At 51.8% G+C, this 8,091-nt stretch overlaps 1 protein-coding gene across 1 annotated transcript in view; it reads right to left on the reverse strand.

The window, feature by feature from the left end:
- Window positions 1–8,091, reverse strand: part of LOC107106293 (plasma membrane calcium-transporting ATPase 3-like) — a 126,056-nt gene that overhangs the window by 18,370 nt on the left and 99,595 nt on the right.

Raw genomic sequence — 8,091 nt, forward strand, 5'->3', positions numbered from 1 at the left:
TGATCATGGGGCAGCAGCGGATGACTCTGGATTTAGCTCAAAAATATCAGATTCGGCCCCGTCGGGCACATTTCTGGCCTGTTCTGGCACAATCCCCCCCCCGCCCTTTCCTCCCGCCAGTCGCTGACATGCAACAGTGAGTGACACACGCCAAACACCACAACAAACACCAATCGCCATCGGGATGTGCGGCTGGGCCGTAGAAACGAGGCAGGATCCCCAGCTGGTTACGGCGCCCGGCCGCCTCAGTGGCTCAGACGGAAATGCACACGCCCCTCTCCCCTCCCCGCCAGCTGGGGATCGGACTCTAGTCCATTCAGAACCGGCAGCCATGGACAGAGAAGGTGAAAGAGGCGAGCAAACCAAGGAGAGAAGAGGTGCGAGTGGCTAAAGAAGGAGGGGGGCAAAGCGCAGAGATCGTATGGCTTTATAGAAGTTGTACATCCGGTGTGACTGAGACCCCCCAAAAAAAGAAAGAAAGAAGAAGAACGGAAAGAAATCATATTGCAACAGTGACTGGGGCAACGAGGGACCGGGGGGGTGAGGTCGGGGGTGGACAGAAGAGAAGGGAGGGGGGGGGGGTATTGGAGGAGGGCAAAAATAGGAAGGGGGTATTTTTTTTCTCTTTGTTTCGTTTCGTTTTAAACCACAAGCAGTAAGAGGAAATCAAGACTCACTCCCGGCACCGGCGCTGGCATTTGCGGCGGAGAGAATTACGTGAGTGGGGGTAGAAATATTGGTTACATCATGCAGTTGGAGAAGAGCGGGGTCGGACAGCCCCCTGAAAGGAGCCGCTTCTCTTGAAGGTGCTAACTACCTCCATCTGCAGGAGAGAAAATGAGATAGAAAATTTGGATGGCAGCGGGCAGCGGCGGCGGCAGGGGAACAGCACGTGCCAGCCAGGATCGGCCATGCTGGGGTTCTGGCCTTCTGCCACAGACTACGAAGCGTGACGTGCCAGAGGCCAGCTGTGGTGGGGGGGTGGACGGGCACCACACGGACGATCTTTTATGGAAAGAGCAGGTTGCACCAGCAGAAGATCGAGGCCACTGGTCGTGCCCGGAGGCTCCGTTTCGGAATGGTTTTACGGAATTCAAACCAGCGCCAGAATTGTTGGGGAGAGATCCAGCGAGATGAAACGAGTGAATTTCGAACCATCCTTTTTGGAGTAGAGGGCAAGGAATGACTGAGGGTTTTTTTTTGCTACGATATGTCACAGAGACCCACATTGTAACTCCGGAAGGGGGGGGCATAATACAATAAAAGCGAAATTTCACGGACAGTCGTTTGTCAACAGCTATTACCTGGGGCAAAGAGCCGGGCCTCAGACGACAGGGTGATTGAAAACATTTTTACATGCAATTTGCTGTATATACTTTGACAGCCACACACATCTGGTGTAAACAGCCAGTTTCTTCCCAGCTTTCTATCACAACAGTTAGACATGACCCAAATCGGAATCTGAATTAGATGAGGAAATGGGGCTTGTGCAGAAGGCAATTCGGGGACCGAACAGGCACAGGGAGCTGAGTTAGCCCACCCTGACCGAATTCCCAACTGTAGGGTAAAAAACAAACGAGCATAAAGAAACAGGAGGGAAAAACAAACGAATTTTTCATATACATATTGCATCATACTACTTTTTGCTGCTTCTTTGCGCTCTCGGCCTTTTTTTGTTCACCCTATCTTTTTTTGGGTTGCAGCAGGAACAAGCAAACATTCATTAGCACCTTAATTGGTGGCAAGGTACGAGCTTCTGTTTTTTGGGGTGTGGGGTTTTTTTTGGTATTTTGTGTGTGTGCGTGCGTGCCTGGAAGTCATAGTAGACTTCTGGCGACCCCTAGGGGGGCTTGGACGTTTCAGAGAGGGGGCTTACTATTTCCTGCCTCTGCGTCCCAGCCCTGGTATTCCTTGGAGGTCTCCTGTTACGGACTCTTCCTCCTTGGGTACTGCTGAGGGTTCTTCCTCTGGGCTGTCTCTAGAGGAGGCTGAGTTGTTCCCTGCCTCTTCATCATCTAAGGAAAAGTCAGCCTCAGCCGGACCCAGACCCACGACACTTGCCTTCCCTCCCTGATTCGAGGCTGGGAACCCAAATAAGATTGGCTTTTATTTGGGAGCACCCTATTGGCAAGCCGATCAGATTAGAGAATCAGATTCGGCCGAAAAAATACCCCCCAAATACCAATAATAAGGTATTTTTCGGGTATTTTTTCCCATTCGGCTTTGCCTACAAGCCTACAAGCCAGTGAGCCCAGCCACGCAAATCCAAGGAGAGAGTTGTCCCTACAAGCCAGAAGGTAGAGATTGCTTTCTACCTGCAAATATGGGGCTCAGTTATATTTGGCTGACCCAGAGTCCAGGAGTGTATCAAGGGCTGAGTCCCGGGGCACCTTGAAGACCAACAAAGTTTTATTCTTTCATGTGCCTGCACACTTCTTATTAATTAAACTTTGTTAAATTAAGCATTGTTGGTCTTAAAGGTGCCACTGGACTCAAACTTTGTTCTGCTGCTCCAGACCAACATGGCTACCCCACCTGAATCCAGGATTGTATGTTACACATGCAGTGGGGTGTGGGAGTGAGACCTGATCTCTTCGCCCTCCACACCTCGCATGTGCATGCGTGTGAATGCCAGCCTTATGGACAGCTACCATCTGCCTACTGTGAAACCCACATGTGTGTGAATGGATCTTGTGACAATGTATGTATGTATGTTTGCCTATATGCCCAATTCACGATGCAGATCTCTGATGCATCCTGCCCTCTGTATAAACCATGTGTCTGGGATATCTGCGAATTGGCCTTTAGACTCCGATCGACACCTGTTACTTATCTAGTATTTGGCAATTGTCTTGAGTGCTCTTTTCGAATGCATTCAATAAATATACACAACCCCCTCCCATCCTGTGTCCAGGGCACAGTTAGGGTATAACTGCATAGGTCCCTGCAATAAAATAACAAAGTTCTGGACTGGGATTGCCCTTCTCAAACAGAACATGGAATGCGCGAGGGATTTCATTTCTGTAACAAATGTCTGCCCTCACCTGGATGGCCCAGCCCAGCCGGATCTTGTCATTATCTCAGAAGCTAAGCGAGGTTGGCCCTGGTTTGTACTTGGATGGGAGACCACCAAGGAGGTCCAGGGTCGCTACGCAGAGGCAGGCACGGGCAAACCACCTCTGCTTGTTTTTTCCCGTGACCTGGATGGCCCAGGCTAGCCTGACCTCATCAGATTTGAGAAGCTAGGCAGGGACGGCCTTGGTTAGTACATGGCTGAGAGACCACCAAGGAAGTCCAGGGTTGTGACTGAGCCTGGCAATAGCAAACCACCTCTGAACGCCTCTTGCCTTCACGGTTGCTATGGGTTGGCTGCGACAACAGCACATTCCACCACCAGCAACAAATGTCTCATTTCTCTAAATCTTACACTTTGGGAGTATGTTGTTCACAATCCATGCTCACCATCAGTGTTCCCTCTAAGCTGAGTTAGTGTGAGCTAGCTCACAGTTTTTTAGCCTCCGGCTCACACATTTTTGTCTTAGCTCAGGAAGGAGGGCTCCAGAGCAAACTAAGTTATTCAGTAGCCAATTCACCTGCTCACAACTTTAATGCCGGTAGCTCACAAAGTAGAATTTTTGCTCACAGGACTCAACAGCTTAGAGGGAGCATTGCTCACCATCTAGTTTCACATATACACGACCACCACCAGCACTGTCAGACAGTGGCTCAGAACCAGTGGGGGACACCGAGGAAACAGAGACTCGAGATGCAAAAATCCCAACTCAGATGCAGACTCACTGAAATGGCCCGTGACGAGGCCTTCACTGGCTGATAAATGCTTTTGAGAAGAAGCAGGGGGGTTTTAAGAAGCAGGTAGCCCTTTACGGAAGGGGGTGGAGCCCCCAATAGCCCCACTGCAGCCACGGGCCACCAATGTCATAGGCTCTGCAGAAGGGATGTGCACACACACAAAAAAAATCTGTATTTTTCAGTTCGGGTAAACCAAGCCCGAAAAAATCAGTATATACCGATATTCCTGAATACCGATACTGGGATTTGGGAAAAATCGGTATTGCCAAATATATTCGGTACCATTATACCCTATGGGGAAAGTCCACATAGAGTATAATGGAACTGCAGTCTTTCTTTTCCCAGCCACCCCACCTCTGGTCAGTTTCACTCCCGGTGGATCAGCTGGGGAGTGAAATTGACCGGTGGAAGCAGCCGGGCAGCTGAGGAAGGGGAGACTGAGGCATGTTTAAATGCCCTCCTCCCTTCCCCAGCCTGCCTGCCTCTCCAGAGCAGCTTCCCTCCAAGTGAGCAGCTTCCCTCCAAGTGTCTTCCCTTCCCCAAGCTAGGGAGAGCTGGCTGGGGAAAGGAAGGGAAAGGAGAGCTGGTCAGTTTCAGTCCACTGAAAGGGACCATTGCTGTGCAGACTTGGCTGGTTGCCACCCAGGCGATAAGCTAGAAGCTGGAGACAGAAGCCGGAATCAGGGTCAGTGAGAAAGCCGAAGGTCCGATAGCCGGGAAGTCATTTCAAGAATGCAGGTTTCCAAAGGCAAGGAGCGACTGGTCCACACTCAGAAGCAGGTCTGATTTTGCAGAGCTGTTGCCACGCTGGAGCAGGTGCACCAAGGGGTTTTAAACAGATCCTCCCTCCCTTTGCAGTGGAGTCTGCAGAGGCTTACAACTCCTCTCAGTGACGTTGCTGGAGCTGCAGCCTGGCACTCCTTCTTTGCTCCTGCATAGTCAGCCTCTGCCGTGCCCTACCTCTGGGGCACTCAGGGGAAGTAGGCGGGGAGTCTGGCCTCGGGGTGTCTGCAGCTGGGGTCGCTGGCCCCGGCTCAGGAATGGTCTCTCCTTCTGGCTGCACCTCTTGTGCAGCTACTGGGGACTCTTCCTCCTTGGGTACTGCTGAGGGTTCTTCCTCTGGGCTGTCTCTAGAGGAGGCTGAGTTGTTCTCTGCCTCTTCCTCATCTGAGGAGGAGTCAGCCTCAGCCGGACCCACGACACTTGCCTTCCCTCCCTGATTCGGAGCTGGGCACCCAAATAAGATCGGCTTTTATTTGGGAGCACCTTATTGGCAAGCCGATCAGATTAGAGAATCTGATTCGGCCGAAAAAATACCCCCAAAATACCAGTAATAAGGTATTTTCCAGGTATTTTTTCCCATTTGGCAAAGCCGAATGCACACCCCTAGAAGCCAGTGAGCCCAGCCACGCAAATCCAAGGAGAGAGTTGTCCCTACAAGCCAGAAGGTAGAGATTGCTTTCTACCTGCAAATATGGGGCTCAGTTATATTTGGCTGACCCAGAGTCCAGGAGTGTATCAAGGGCTGTGTCCCGGGGCACCTTGAAGACCAACAAAGTTTTATTCTTTCATGTGCCTGCACACTTCTTATTAATTACACTTTGTTAAATTAAGCGTTGTTGGTCTTAAAGGTGCCACTTTTGGAGTATGTTGTTCACAATCCATGCTCACCATCTAGCTTCACATATACACGACCACCACCAGCACCGTCAGACAGTGGCTCAGAACCAGTGGGGGACACCGAGGAAACAGAGACTCGAGATGCAAAAATCCCAACTCAGATGCAGACTCACTGAAATGGCCCGTGACGAGGCCTTCACTGGCTGTGATCACACATACTAAATAATCCACTTTCAATTCACTTCGACCGATTTCCCACAAGCCACCGCTCCGCCCTTGCTCTTCCCTCCCCCCAATTGTATTCATCAATTTCCCACTACTTGCTGCGCATCCACATTTTGACCCGCGGCTTCACCCGATTTCCCCCGCATCTTTTTGATCCTCAAAAAACAGGACCGAGAAGACGTGGGGGAAATCAGGCAAAGCTGCGGGTCAAAATGCGACTGTGCAGCAAAGAAATTGACGCATACAATTGGGGGAAAGGGAAGAGCAAGGGCGGAGCAGCAGCTTGTGGGAAATCGGTCTTTCAGTCCACTTTCCAACTGGATTTTGCCAATTCACACGATAAAATCCAGCTGGCAAGCGCATTGAAAGTGAACACACTTTCAATCCACTTCTAGTGCACTTTGCATGTGGATTTTACTGTGTGAAAGGGCCAAATCCACTTGCAACCAGTCGCTGAAGTGGACTGAAACTGCATTATTTAGCATGTCCGAAAGCAGTCATCTTTATCCGATGGAGAACTTAACCTTACTGGGTCGATGTGAAGGCTGCAAATGAGATTAAGGCGGAATCTGCATTTGTCTTTCCCACCAGTGTCCCGGCCTTTTGACTCCGTCTTAAAAAAAAGCTGTCTACATTTGGTGTCGTTTTCACACCTCAAGAGTGCTAGCATACTTTTGCACGTCCACATATGTTTATCATCCTTTCGGGGCGGCTCCACTGTCATTGCACCTCCGCACTGCTTTAAAAGAATCTTCCCCAAACAACATTTAAACAAGCATAAAGACGGCGTCACAGAAGCACGAAACTGATTTAAAAATGCAAATGCAGATTCTGCCTAAGGGTCAATGGGATTGGGGGGAGATTATGGATGCAGATGAAATGGAGGGAATAAGGGCAGATTTGCTAGGCCACAATCCAGTTTGAACGCCTGATCTCCTGCTGGTGCAAATGGGATGAGCAGCCGGAAGCAGGAGTGTCTCCGTTTCGATGCCAGCAGGTTCCTCGGACGAGGTGCCCCGAACCTCGGGAAGCACCCTGCTCCTCTCCCCCACCCCACCCAGCTATGAAGATTTTCGGAAGATGCTTCTGTCCGGCCAGGAGTTGCGGAGTACTGTTAGTCAGACGGCTGTTGCATTCCGCCCATCTCGAAAGAGCAAAATGGGTTTAGTGGGCAGGCAATGATGGGGCGAGGTTGAAATATAAACAGCTGCGGATTAAGCCTGCGTGGAAGCCGTGCCTGCCCCCCCATTGTGGAATCCCTTTCCTCCCCCCATACCTGGGGGCGGGGCAGGGGAAGTCAGGAGAAAGTTAGCCAATATGCAGGGGAGCCAGGAGACGTGGATTCTATCTGCATCTCTGGGCGGGGTGAGTGTGTGTGTGTTGTTATTGGGTTGGGGAAAGGAAGTGGATGGTGGGGCCTCTAGAGAATCTTTCTTCCCTCTGGGTGGACCAGGATTTTTCACTAGGTGGGAGGGCTGGATGCTGGAGTGGGAGAGGGGTTGGGAGGCAGGGGTCTCGGGTCGCCCTCCCCGCAGCGCTGGGGCAACCGGAAGAGCCTTTTCCCATCCAGGAAGCCAGCGACTTTGACACGCCACATGCCATGGGTCATCTCCCGTCATGCTCCACCAGGCCTGGGGATGGCTGAGATCAAAAAACATTAACTCTTAAGGCATGGATCCTCACTCCCCCCCCCTCCCCACTTGACCGGCTAAAGGAAAAGAAGACTGGCAAGGCATACACCCCTCCCCCTTCCTGTAAGGCAGTTTGAGGATGGGGGGGAGAGGAGGGGCGGGGGAAGGGAAGGGCTGCGACCAGAAAGCATGTTGTTAGAACACAGAAAGCCAGACACGGGAGTCTCGGAACCCTTTCTCTGACACAGACCCAGTCCAAGGTGCTTTGCGCAGGAACCCCGTCATGGCTGGAGGCTGCCCTGGAGAGACCTCCTCTCAGTTCTTGTATCCCGACCACCATCAGGGACCTCCACCTTATTTCAGGGGTGCTATTTTGCCTGCTTCGCCCATCGTCCGTTTTATTTTTTCAGCGCGGCCCATGAGGATCCTTGAAAATCTCAGCTTGGCTTTGTTTCGTTAAGTGGCACCCTTCGAGAACACACACCCTGTGACGTTGAAGAGCCTTGCGCTGGCATCGCAACTTGGCTCCACCCCTTTCCCTGGTTCTATAGTAGGGTTGCCAGCTCTGGGTTGTGAAATACCTGGAGATTCTGGGGGGTGGAGCCTGGGCAGGGCGGGGTTTGGGGAGGGGAGGGCCTTCGGTGAGGCGTAATCAGGGGTCATTTCCTGCAGGAGTGCACAGGAGCGGAGCGCCGGCAGTAAGGAGCCCAGGGGGCGGGCACATGCAACAAGCCCCGCCCCCTACTCCCAGCAGCCTTCAGTTGGGCCACGAGGAGCAAGAAGCAGCCAGGTAAGTTCCAGAGCG

The sequence above is a fragment of the Gekko japonicus genome, unplaced genomic scaffold (genome assembly GCF_001447785.1).
Source record: "Gekko japonicus isolate JY-2015 unplaced genomic scaffold, Gekko_japonicus_V1.1 scaffold3166, whole genome shotgun sequence".
In the NCBI taxonomy this organism is placed as follows: Eukaryota; Metazoa; Chordata; class Lepidosauria; order Squamata; family Gekkonidae; genus Gekko; species Gekko japonicus.